The 13,851-nt window shown below is 39.4% G+C and overlaps 1 protein-coding gene and 1 long non-coding RNA gene across 5 annotated transcripts in view; both read left to right on the top strand.

Moving 5' to 3' along the window:
- The window catches only part of LOC113661992 (NACHT, LRR and PYD domains-containing protein 14-like), a 64,182-nt gene that overhangs the window by 44,190 nt on the left and 6,141 nt on the right, over positions 1-13,851 (top strand). The gene's annotated exons all lie outside the window — the stretch shown is intronic.
- On the top strand, positions 187-5,921 carry LOC125140702. The gene is made up of 3 exons (XR_007139909.1): positions 187-352; positions 1,229-1,283; positions 5,827-5,921. It is a non-coding gene; the product is annotated as an uncharacterized LOC125140702 (long non-coding RNA).

The raw sequence follows: 13,851 nt of genomic DNA, 5'->3' as shown, positions 1-13,851 counted from the left end.
AAAGTGAGTAACTTTAGTAACTTGTGGATCAGCGCTGACTCGAGACGTGAACTGTTTAGAACGAATCAGTCCGATTTGGTGAACAGGTTTCAAGAACCGGTTCAAAAGAACGATTCTCACTGGTTTATCCAGTTCACTAAAAAGAACCGGTTCAAAAGAACGATTCGTTCACGAACCGGCCATCACTAGTAACAGAGCGCGAGAATGTGTGTGTGCCTGCGTGTATGTGTGTGCGCGTGTGTCTGTGTGCGTCTCTGCCCTTCTCCCCTCGGGATGCACTTGTTTCCAGGGCTGGTCCTCCCAACTTCAGACTAAATCAGACCTTCAGACAGATTAGATAGGTTCGTTGCTGGTAAGTGCATACTGTGGCTTATGTTTGATAGACTGTGCATGTGAAGTATCTTTCGTAGCTGGACTCCATGTTACAAAGCTGTTATTTGAGCCAGCATGAAATGAAGGAGTGCCGGGAAAAGGTAATAGGAGTGGAGGGGGAGAATGATCCTGAATGTTGTTTTGGGAATTGACATATTCACTCATACGTTCAATTTTAGCTTTCTCTGCTTGTGGCCTTTTCCATTTTCAGTTTAGCCTCCTGGCTAGCATATGATGCTCTCACTTTGGCAGCTTTAGCTCTGGACCGTGCATGGGCTGCGCATCGCTGATGACTCAGATGACTTGCCACTTCTTGCACTGCAGACAGACATCTTGCTGCTTGTACTATAACCATCTTAACCACTTTAACATCAAATGATGCCTTTTTACTTTAGTGTTCTTGTGCAGTATGTTGAAACTCTGACTAAACACCAAGTTAAACCGTAGCCAATGAAGTCGTAGTAAGATTGATCATGTACTGTCACTCTCTCTCATTAACATTGTGCGGTGAAAAGGTTTTGCATCTATGATGCTTTTTACTGGATGCAATGGATTATTATAGAGATCACACCATGCCTGTTTCGTTGAATTCATATATATACATTTACTGATTTATTTTGAGCAGTCAATCCATCAATGATATACAAACAAACCAGCACCACATCTTGTAACAGAGCGCGAGAAGTGTGTGTGTGTGTGTGTGTGTGTGTGTGTGTGTGTCTGCGTCTGTATTGTGTTAAGAGGATAGCGTTAAATATCTGTGTCTGTATTTATTAGTGTGATTTGTGCAGCTATGAATACATCCATATACGTCCAATACGTCCATATCACATGATGTGTTTTTGTTTGTTCACAGACCACAAAAGAAGAAATCAAACATCAGCAAAAATCATCTGGACTCCATATTTGAGGTGTGTGTGTGCGTGTGCGCGTGCGCGTGTGTGTCTGCGTCTCTGCCCTTCCCCTCGGGATGCACTTATTTCCAGGGCTGGTCCTCCCAACTTCAGACTTAATCACACCTTTAGACAGATTAGGTTAACGTAATAGGTTCGTTGCAGGTAAGTGCATACTGTGGCTTATGTTTGATAGACTGTGTATGTGAAGCATCTTTCGTAGCTGGACTCCATGTTACAAAGCTGTTATTTATGGGATCAGAATTGTTTCGTTATTCTGAATAAATATACTATGATCCACAAATAAATATAAAGAGTTTCACAAATATTTTTTAAATCAACAAATGCACAATAAGCAAACCGTAAATATATGTTACAAATTTCACAAAAAGAAATGAAATTCACAAATAAATAAAATGGGATTTGCAAATAAAAAAAAATTAAAAATATATATTTAATTGCATTTATTTGTGAATTGCTTCCTGCTCATTTGTGTATCGCGTTCTGTGCATTTGTGGATTTGAAACATTTCTAACGTCAAGACGTGCACAAGAATCCACAAATAGGTGACTCCGCCCACCGTCTACTCCAGCCAATCAGACAACGGTTGGGCAGAGTAAATGTGTTTTATATAATTTGTGCTAGGAGCACTGTCAGAAAATTCAATTCAAGTTTATTTGTATAGCGCTTTTTACAATAGACATTGTCTCAAAGCAGATTTACAGAACATTAACATAGAGCAGAAGGTAAACATAATTAATGATAAAGGAATTAACGAATAAAAGTAAAAGAATTGACAGAATAAAAAATTCTAGATTATTATTAGATATAAATAGTTCACAATCTGTATGTATTTATTTATCCCCCTATGAGCAAGTCTGAGGTGACTCAGGCAGCAGTGGCAAGGAAAAACTCGCTTAAATTGGTAAAGGAAGAAACCTTGAGAGGAACCGAACTCAAGGGGGAACCCATCCTCATATGGGTGACACTGGGGGTGTGATTGTAATATACAGTCAGTTAAATGTTGTATTGGTGTAAGGTTCAAGGACTTCGGATCTCCTTAGTATCACAGAGTCTAACTGGAGATGTCTCAGGATTCTTAGAGTCGGCCTCGGCTCAGTGGACGTCCAAAGGCTTCGTCCCACAGAGGACGTTGGGAGCTGGTACAGTGTCTGGATGCCTCGGGATGGGTACAAAGAGAGAAGCAGTGGAGAGGGATTAACATATCTGCTGTTCATAAAAATGTGCAGGTCTGATGTACTAGTGCATGATACTATAGGATGTATTATGTGTACGCCTGACAAAAGAGATGAGTTTTTAATCTACATTTAAACTGGGAAAGTGTGTCTGTGCCGCGAACACTATCAGGAAGACTATTCCAAAGTTTGGGAGCTAAATAAGAAAACGCTCTACCACCTTTAGTAGACTTAGATATTCTGGGAACTACCAGAAATCCTGAGTTTTGTGATCTCAGAGAGTGTGAAGGATTGGAACGTGTTAGAAGACTAGTTAGATACATGGGAGCTAAACCATTAAGAGCCTTGTATGTAAGTAGCAGCAGTTTGTAATCAGCTCTAAACTTAACAGGTAGCCAGTGTAGAGATGATAACATTGGGGTTATATGGTCATACTTTTTTGTCCTAGTGAGAACTCTGGCAACTGCATTTTGGACTAAATGTAACCTATTTATTAAAGATGCAGGACAACCACCTAGTAATGCATTACAATAGTCCAGTCTAGAGGTCATGAACGCATGAACTAGCTTCTCAGCATCAGATACAGACAGGATGTTTCTCAGCTTGGCAATATTTCTAAGGTGGAAGAAGGCTATTTTGGTAGTATGGGCAATATGGTTTTTAAAAGACAAGTTGCTGTCTAATATAACAACCAGGTCTTTCACTGTCGAGATATTAGTAATAGTAAATCCCTCTAATTGGAAGTTAAGTTGTGAGAGTTTCTGTGCACTCATTTTTGGACCTATAAGTAGTATTTCTGTATTATCAGAGTTTAACAACAGAAAATTGCAGCTCATCCAGTCTTTTATCTCTCTAAGGCACTGAGTTAATTTGGACACTGTGGCTATTTCATCTGGTTTTGATGAGATATATAACTGTGTGTCGTCAGCATAACAATTGAAACTAATCCCATGTCTTCTAATAATGTTCCTTAATGGAAGCATGTATATCGAGAAAAGCAGAGGTCCTAGAACTGATCCTTGAGGGACCCCATAATTAACTGGTAGTAAACTGGAGGATTCACCATTTAATTCTACAAAATGGTATCGGTCAGACAGGTAGGATCTAAACCAGCTTAAAGCCTGACTATGAATACCTGTGTAATTTTGTAAGCGATCTAGAAGAATGTTGTGATCTATAGTGTCGAATGCAGCACTAAGGTCAAGTAGAACTAATAAGGACATACAGTCTTGGTCCGAAGCTAAGAACAAGTCATTTGTAACTTTAACAAGTGCAGTTTCTGTGCTATGATGTGGCCTGAAACCTGACTGAAACTCTTCAAGGATGTTGCTCTCCTGTAAGAAGGAGCTCAGTTGGACAGACACAACATTAAGTATTTTAGACATAAATGGAAGATGTAAGATAGGCCTGTAATTTGATAGTTCATTTGGGTCTAAGTTAGGTTTTTTGATTAGTGGCCTAATAACTGCCAACTTAAAAGATTTAGGGACGTAACCTAAAGATAACGAGGAGTTAATGATATTAAGAAGAGGCTCACCAGCTTTATGTAACACTTCTTTCAGTAGTTTAGTTGGGATTGGGTCTAGTGAACATGTTGTTGATTTAGCTGTAGTAATAAGTTTATCTAACTCTTCCTGTCCTGTACTTGTAAAGCTGTGTAAAGCCTTAGGTGAGATTGTGTCACTAGTTGCTCTCATATGTTGAGCGTCACCTATTTTATTCCTGATACTTTCGATTTTATCAGTGAAGAATCTCATAAAGTCCTCACTACTGAAATGTGATGGAATAGTGTGTTCAGATTTCTGTTTTTTTGTTAAACTAGCCACTGTGCTAAACAAAAACCTGGGATTGTTCTGGTTATTTTCTATGAGTTTGCTCAGGTGCTCAGCCCTAGCAGCTTTTAGAGCCTGTCTGTAGCTGGACATACTGTCCTTATATGCAATTCTAAACACCTCTAATTTAGTTTTTCTCCATTTCCGTTCGAGGTTACGGGTCTCCCTCTTGAGGGTATGAGTATAACTATTATACCAGAAAAAATGTTACAAAAGCTGTCACTGGGGTGGTGGTACTCTTTAATAATAATAATAATAATAATAATAATAATAATAATAATAATAATAATAATAATAATAATAATAATCTACAATTGTACTATTTATGTACATATATACAATTGATTGGTTGGAGGTAGACTGTGCCACGATTGGTCAGCGCCACGAGACCGTTGTCCGATTGGCTGGAGTAGACGGTGGGCGGAGTCCACCTATTTGTGAATTCTTGTGCACGTCTTGACGTTAGAAATGTTTCAAATCCACAAATGCACAGAACGCGATTCACAAATGCGCAGGAAGCCATTCACAAATAAATACAATTAAATATATATTTATAATATTTTTTTATTTGCAAATCCCATTTTATTTATTTGTGAATTTCATTTTTTTGTGAAATTTGTAACATATATTTACGGTTTGCTTATTGTGCATTTGTTGATTTAAAAAATATTTGTGAAACTCTTTATATTTATTTGTGGATCATAGTATATTTATTCAGAATAACGAAACAATTCAGATCCTATAGTTATTTGAGCCAGCATGAAATGGAGAAGTGACGGGCAAAGGTAATAGGAGTGGAGGGGGAGAATGATCCTGAAGGTTGTTTTGAGAATTGACATTCACTCATACGTTCAATTTTAGCTTTCTCTGCTTCAGATCCTCCTCTTTCTACTGCATGCATTACTAATTCTGCATCCTCTCGCACCTGTGCCTCCGCATCGGCTGCATCAGTTTCTGGTTGTAGTGTTAACACGTCCAACTCAGTGTCTAATCTTACTGTTTCCAGCTGATTTTGAGCTTCTCTTGTGGCCTTTTCCATTTTCAGTTTAGCCTCCTGGCTAGCATATTATGCTCTCACTTTGGCAGCTTCAGCTCTGGACCGTGCATGGGCTGCGCATCGCTGATGACGCAGATGACTTGCCACTTCTTGCACTGCAGACAGACATCTTGCTGCTTGTAGCCATCTTAACCACTTTAACATCAAATGATGCTTTTTTACTGTAGTGTTCTTGTGCAGTGTGTTGAAACTCTGACTAAACACCAAGTTAAACCGTAGCCAATGAAGTCGTAGTAAGATTGATCATGTACTGTCACTCTCTCTCATTAACATTGTGCAGTGAAAAGGCATTGCCTCTATGATGCTTTTTAGTGGATGCAATTGATTATTATAGAGAGCACACCATGCTTGTTTCGTTGCATTTATATATATTTTACTGATTTTATTTTGAGCAGTCAATCCATCAATGACTGTGTGTGTGTTTTATTTTGTTTTCTAAAATAAATCTACCTGTATGACTGTTTTGTCCTTCGTAGGTATGCTCTTCTTTTGAAAAAGGGCATTTTTCCAAGACATCTGGAAACACGACCACTTTACGTCGTGGTGTAGCGATTTTGGCTCGTGAAGCAAGGTAAATATTTATAAGCAACTATAACGTGTTATAGTGACTTCTAAATATTTTAACCTAAGTTGAAATTAACGGTACTGGAATTAATGTTACGCTTATTTGGTCTGTTTGTCTGGCGAACAGGCCGTGTAACCTTTATTAATTCTATGAAGGCGGTATCTTCCCGGCCAAGAAAGATTCGCTTTCCTTTTACTTTATACCGTAATGTAAATTAAATTAACTTAATAGAGCATGTAGTTCAGACCAGATGTTGCAGGTACCTTAATTTGTGAGCGATACTCAGAGACAATCACTTATTTGGCACAAAAATATCGCATTTAATGAATGAGACAAACACAACATAAACTAACTACACAAACAAACAAAAGAAATAGGGAAAACGAAAATGAAATAAAACAAAAGAAATTAAAATTGGGGAAAGGGAGGAAGAGACTGGAAAGAAGAAACTAAAGAAAGGAAGGAAAGGAAATGGCAAGCTTAGACTCAAGAATTAATCATACCCTAACTGGGAAATCGTCACAGAAACTTAAATTCACCTTAAGATTCAATGAAAGATTCCTACTTAAAATTACGCATCTAAATGGGTTGGTAAAGGAAACGGTTACTTGCATTGGCTTACTGTACAAGAGTCCGGATGCAACAGAGAAATCTCTGAAGAGTCAGTTAGGGTGGGGTCAGACGTTCTTCCAAGTTCTCCTGAAGATCAGAGCAGTTGTCGTTCTTGGAAGTGAAGCTTGCTGGAACTTCTATGAAGGAAGATGGAGTCGTCTCCAAGCTGTTCCGAAAGTCTGACCACGGATTAGTGGTGTTTGTGACAATTTAAAGGTCGTGAACTCCACCCATCTGTGGGGAGATGACCAATACTTCGGTCAAGGTTTTGGAGTGAAAAACTCCCTTTGTTTCAGGCGTTTGTGGCCGTGGTTTAGCTATCAAACTTTTAGATGACTTTAAAGTTTGATCCAGGGTGTATTAAGACGGTATGGCGTCTTTCGTGCTCAAATAAAATACACCATTGTTTGAAAAACGAGTAACCGATAATTTTGTGGTCATTTGGATACTAAACATGAAGGGTAATGACGGTATAAAGGCAGTGGTACATTATGTACACAGATCAGTAATCGAAGGGTAACTGATGTTAATACGATATTGTGTTCTTACAGTATAAAGGCAAAAAACAAAAATGAAACACAAAACAAAATGCACTTTCATTAGGAAAGTAAAAAAGAAAATGATAGCTTCGTATACATTCTGACATTAGACCTTAAAGGGGCATACAGCATTAGAACAGGTATACATTAACATGCCATGATCAGTAATTAGAGTATAACTGATGTTAAATACAATGTTGTTTTCTGACACATGAATAAAATACACCCTTGTCAGGAAATTAAGGAGCAAATGTCTCATTGTGTTGTGTGTGTGTGTGTTGAGGGCCCCTAATCATAGAAGCCGCATGGGCTTATCTGGTCTTTGTGTAGGCTCCAGTCATTCTGGAGCCAGGTGTGTGTGTAAAACTGGGTTGCTCATCGGTTATTTGAGGAGTAGATGTTGAAATTTAGGGTGCCTGGGATATGAAATCTAAAATGACCTGTACCAGACGCTACAGTGGTAACGAAACCCGTGAAATTTAGTGAATGCCGTGTGTGTGTCTGTGTCTTTGCCCCCCCCCCCCCCCCTCTGCAGTATAAACTGTACTGAAAGTGAAAGTCAGCAGCTCCATTTTGTGACGAGTGAAAACTAAAAGATTTCAGGAGTAAAAACACAGTGAGTATCTAAAGCTCTAATATATAAACACACTGAAGTGACACTAGATACAGAAGAGTTTTGTGGGTTTGTACTGAAGCTTTAATGTACACAGGTTGTTTTATAACTTTATAGCATGACTATTACCTGTAAGTGAACTCTGTGCTGATTCAGGGTTTAATTTAACACACCGATGTTGGAGTGAAGTAAACGTGTGTCCTGCTGTAATCTGGAGAAGGAGACATGACCTCCAACATGAGTGTGTCTGGGAAACAGGACTTAAAGAAAGACGAGAGGTGACTTACTTTTACATTCACCAGCAATAATTACACACCGTCTCATGGGAACACATCTGTATCTCTAAACACTCACTAGTTAACACAGGAACTTTAAGGTGTTTAATAGCAGTGAATATATCACTGATCTGATCTAAACAGTTTAAAAGTGACGTGGTGGTGACCCATACTCAGAATTTCTTTCTCTGCATTTAACCCATCCAAAGTGCACACACAGCAATGAATGCACACACCGTGAACACACACCCGGAGCATTGGGCAGCCATTTATGCTGCCGCGGGTCACGGGAGTGGGAGGGAATGGGAGTCATTCTTCTGGGATTGGGACGGGATGGGATTTTCCCCAGTTTTTTTTTTTTTTTGCGGGATTGGGGTGGGATGGGAATATTTTTTTTGCGAGTGGGATGGGAGAGGTTTGAAAATCCACCCCCGTGTCACCCTCTATTTGGGACTCCTGATGTCAGTGTAATTCCTGACTTATGAAGCCTGTCTCCTGTTTGAATAAGTGTACAGACTGGATCTGAATTAAAAAGATGGAATTATTGGTGTTTAATGATGAACACATTGTTTAACAGTGCTGAGACAGCAGAGTATTAATTATTGCTGATATTTCTGTTGTAATTCTAGAATGATGGAGGGAAAGAGATCAGACTCACCAGAACCCAGCTGTGTGTCCATGAAGACTGACGCGTCAATGGATCCTCCAAATACCTTCAGAGACAGAGACAGTTCCACTGATGTGAGGTCAGTATAGTGAGGTGTTTTACAGCAGTGTTCCACCTGATCAAACTCACTCGTCTCATTATGAAGCCCTTCATGAGCTTTATCAGGTGTTGAAGCAGTAAAATACTAAACTGTGCAGTGCTGCAGCTCTCGGACTGGCAGTGAGGAAAAGTGCTTTAAGAGTTCAGTTCAGTCTGCAGTCCCTGAGCTGGAGGGTCTGTGGTGCTACAGAAGAACATTTACACCTGGGACATTAATGACAATATTTACATTTACATTTAAATTTACAGCATTAGGAAGACACCCTTATCCAGAGCGATGTACATAAGTGCTTAAATCTTTAACATTGAATACATTAATGGTGCTCACTAGGTTACATACTTAAGATACCATGAGTTTTATTTATACAATACAAAGATTTTATTCATTTATTCAAACATTTGTTTCTAAACATGTTGGTGTCAGTTAGGAAATCCTGAATTCAGTGTATTGTGTTAAGAGGATATTGTTAAATATCTGTGTCTGTATTTATTAGTGTGTGATTTGTGCAGCTATGAATACATCCAGATACGTCCAATACGTCCATATCACATGATGTGTTTTTGTTTGTTCACAGACCACAAAAGAAGAAATCAAACATCAGCAAAAATCATCTGGACTCCATATTTGAGGTGTGTGTGTGTGTGTGTGTGTGTGTGTGTGTGTGTGTGTGTGTGTGTGTGTAATGTCTTGATGTGCAGCAGCATTATGGGTAATCAGTTTTATGAGTAATCAGAATTTAAGTTCTAACTTTTAAATGTGATAATAAAAAGAGACTTCTCTTTTTTAATAATAAAAATATTTATATCTGTTCCTGTGTGTTTCTAACCAGGAGCTGGAACACAAAGTCATCACTCTGATAAAGAATGAGCTGAAGAGGTTTAGGAAGCTCCTGAGTCCAGATTACCCAGCATGCACTGAGAGGGAGGTGGAGGATGAGGAGGATCTGCACAGTGTCAGAGAGGGAGCGCTGAAGATCACACTGCACGTCCTGAAGAACATGAACCACACAGATCTCGCTAACACACTGTACAACAGTAAGAGCTCTGAGTCATGACTTTATTCCATCAGCTTCACTTTAGAGAGAGGAAATAGTTTTAGATATGAACACTTTTAGTTTTAAATGTAATTTTAGTATCATGTAAATCTGCTGCTTTTCTGTTCTGTTCATGGTCCAGCTTGTGGTTACTCTGTACAATGGTCATGATCCTTCAGTAATATTTAGTACATCAATCAGGAACGAACAGCAGGAACTGAAATAAATGTACATTTTATATTGAGCTCAGTGATTTTACATTAAAACATGTTATTACTTTGTTTATTAGAACTCACCTCTGTGTCTCATCCAAAGTTGAAGTCCAATCTGAGAGAGAAGTTTAAAAGAATTAATGAAGGAATCTCACAACATGGAAGCTCAGCACTTCTGAATGAGATCTACACTGAGCTCTACATCACAGAGGGTTGGAGTGGAGACGTCAACAATGAACATGAGGTGAGACAGATTGAGACAGCGTCCAGGAGACCAGCAACACAGGAGACACCCATCAAATGTAATGATCTCTTTAAAGACAAGTCCATCAGAACTGTGCTGACTAAAGGTGTTGCTGGAATTGGAAAAACAGTCTCTGTGCAGAAGTTCATTCTGGACTGGTCTGAAGGAAAAGCAAATCAGGACGTCACCTTCATGTTTCCACTTCCCTTTAGAGAGCTGAATCTGATGAAGCAGCAAAATCTCAGTCTCATGAATCTTCTTCATCATTTTTTCCCAGAAATAAGAAAACTGGGATCAATAGACTGTGACTCCTACAAAGTGGTGTTGATCTTTGATGGTCTGGATGAGTGTCGACTTCAACTAAATTTCCAGAAGAATGAGAGATTGTGTGATGTGACAGCGTCAGCCTCAGTGGATGTGCTGCTGACGAACCTCATCAAGGGGAATCTGCTTCCCTCTGCTCTCCTCTGGATAACCACAAGACCAGGAGCAGCCAATCAGATCCCTCCTGAGTGTGTAGACCAGGTAACAGAGGTACGAGGCTTCAGTGATCCTCAGAAAGAGGAGTACTTCAGGAAGAGGATCAGTGACCAGAGCCTGGGCTATAAAATCATCACACACCTGAAGTCTTCAAGAAGCCTCTACATCATGTGTCACATCCCAGTCTTCTGCTGGATGTCAGCCACAGTTCTAGAGAGAATGTTGGGTGAAGCTGAGGGTGGAGAGATCCCCAAGACTCTGACTCAAATGTTCACACACTTCCTGATCTTTCAGATCAAACACAAGGACCAAAAGTACCATCAGAAATGTGACCCTGATCCTCAGCAGACCAGAGAGAGTATCATGGCACTGGGAAAACTGGCTTTCCACCAGCTGGAGAAAGGAAACCTGATCTTCTATGAGGAAGACCTGAAAGAGTGTGGCATTGATGTCAGAGAAGTGTCAGTGTACTCAGGAGTGTGTACCCAGATCTTCAGAGAGGAGTTTGGTCTTCACCTGGGGAAGGTGTTCAGCTTTGTACATCTGAGTGTTCAGGAGTTTTTGGCTGCTTTATACATGTTTCTCTCCTTCATCAGCGGAAATGTAACAGAACATCAAACCTCTGATATGTCTGATCTTTTCAGGAAGTCAAACATGTCTGATCTCCTCAGGAGTTCAGTAGACAAGGCCTTACAGAGTGAGAATGGACACCTGGACCTGTTCCTCCGCTTCCTTCTGGGTCTCTCACTGGAGACCAATCAGAGTCTCTTACGAGACTTAATGCCACAGACAGGAAGCAGATCTCACAGCAAACAGGAAACAGTGGAGTACATCAAGGAGAAGATCAGGGAGAATCCATCTCCAGAGAAATCCATCAATCTGTTCCACTGTCTGAATGAACTGAATGATCATTCACTAGTGCAGGAAGTACAAACTTACCTGAACAGAGAAGTTTACAGTCGTCTCAGTGGAAATAGAATCTCTCCAGCTCAGTGGTCAGCTCTGGTGTTTGTGTTACTGAGCTCAGAACAGGAGCTGGATGTGTTTGATTTGTGGAAATATGATCAATCACATGAAGGTCTCCTGAGGCTGCTGCCAGTGGTCAAAGCCTCCAGAAAAGCTGAGTGAGTATTTTTATTTATAAATGTATTACTGCATGGTTTATTATTTTAATGTAACACTGAATTGCACTGTTTGGATTAATGTGTGTTAATAGTTCCTCTAATCATCTTTACACAAAGCTCTGGTACTTTTACAGAAGATTGTGTCACTTTTTACACTAACATGTTATATCTGAACTGAGGGCTGGGCCACATGGACAACATATATAACATCATATGAGTCATTTTATAGCTTTTATATATGAATCATGAAACATTTAGTGTTCTCTAAAATTGATGTAAAAACATTGACACAAAATAACTGCATGTATTTAAGAACTAAAGACATTTCTGAACTTAACACCAGTGTTTTGTTGTGTGTGACACAGTGTTGTGGGGAGATTCACTCTGTCATGGCTTTTTTACTCAATTGTTCTTTCTAATAGAAATAAAACATAAATGCTTTTTAAAAATTGACCCCAATAGGAATGAAAAACAAAAGTCTCCTTCAGTCTGCACTACTGCTAAACTTTACCAAGGACTGAGCTCGTGGTCAATAAAACATCAATCATCATTTTGGACCTCGACACATTGGACAGACGAAGTGGGAAAATGTTCAGCTTTATCTTCTTATTATGTTAGAAACAAGCTAGGCAGCGAACTCAGATGTGTGATGAAGATTTTCTTTCTCTAACACTGACCTGTTTGTAGAGGATGGAGTTTAAATATGACTTTTTATATGAAGACATTTATTTTGATGGGGTTCTTTTTGTTCTTTGCTTATCAAGTGTACAAGCAGGTAAAAAGAGAGAGGATGAATAATGTGTCACAGGTGAGTGTAGTGTCGTGACCGCTGTTATTAAAAAGTCCTGTTTTTCTACTTGGAGCTCGACAAAGACACCAAACTGTTAATGATCACATTCTTGTTCTTGGGTCGTGATTGTTGTTAATCTGTTGTGGTTGAATTATAGACCGTTTTTTGTCTGGTTCACTGCATCAGAAGATGGTGGATGTGGTAAAAACAGACGGTGAACACAAAGACGGTTGCACGTGGCGGTCGGTCAGGTTTATCACCGTTACTGTTGAAGAGATGTCAGGTTTCGTTTTGGAACCTTTCTGTGGATTTTGGAGTTTTTTAGCTGTGAACTGTATTTGTATTTATAAGCAGCTGTAGTTAATCTATATTTTTGTTGTACAACGTTATTAACAGACTGGTTTTGTTCTCTGATGAATTAGGTGCTAACTTCTTTTGTCCAGTCCTGGGTAAAAGCACTGACTTGGAAGGTGTATTGTTGTCAGGACTCAACCCGGACTTTTGGCCACGTGCCTTTTTGTTTATCTTCCTCATCACGTGTCTGCCCCGCTTTCGTCTGCCCCTCCCTGTCTTCACACCTGATCCTTATTGTGTCATCGTGTCTTTTTATATTTAAGTGGGCCGCGTTGCCGAGTGCAGCGCGGAATCATTAGTTACGTTTACCCCTCGTCATGTCTAGTCTTTGTTAAGTGTCTTCATTTGTATTGCTTTTGTTATCGTCTTTATGTCGTTGTCTTTATCATTTATTAAACCCCTTTCATTTGAAGCTATCCTGCATACGGGTCTGTCTCCTTCCTCTTCCGGTTGTGACAATTGTGTTTGTATCTGACACATTATTTTTTTAATACTGGAGCTAAAGTGTGTTCCATAAGAGAAGACAATAATGACAGTTAAATTGTTGAAGTTAAATGATGTGTTTTGATTCTGACAGCTACCTTGGAGTCGGACGTCTCACTTACCTTGCTAGGTTTGGGGAGGTTGTGCTGTTCAAAGCTAGTTCCACACTGTGTATTATACAATATACACTACACTCTTCAGGAAGTACCATGTCACTTATAGCCCCCTGAAGCCCCCCTACACAAACCCTTTAGTGTGACACACAGTAGTGTTGTGTTAGATTTGTACCTACAAGGTGGGTTAGATTTCCTGCTATGTGTATATTCAGTGTTTTAGATTGAACAAACGAATGTCTGTATGTTGATCCATCTAAAGCTAATACTTGTGTATATACAGTGTCACTCATTTAA

Source organism: Tachysurus fulvidraco, chromosome 2, assembly GCF_022655615.1.
Source record: "Tachysurus fulvidraco isolate hzauxx_2018 chromosome 2, HZAU_PFXX_2.0, whole genome shotgun sequence".
Taxonomy (NCBI): Eukaryota; Metazoa; Chordata; class Actinopteri; order Siluriformes; family Bagridae; genus Tachysurus; species Tachysurus fulvidraco.
Note: the sequence above shows the minus strand (reverse complement) of the source record. Positions and strands in the feature narration are given on the sequence as shown.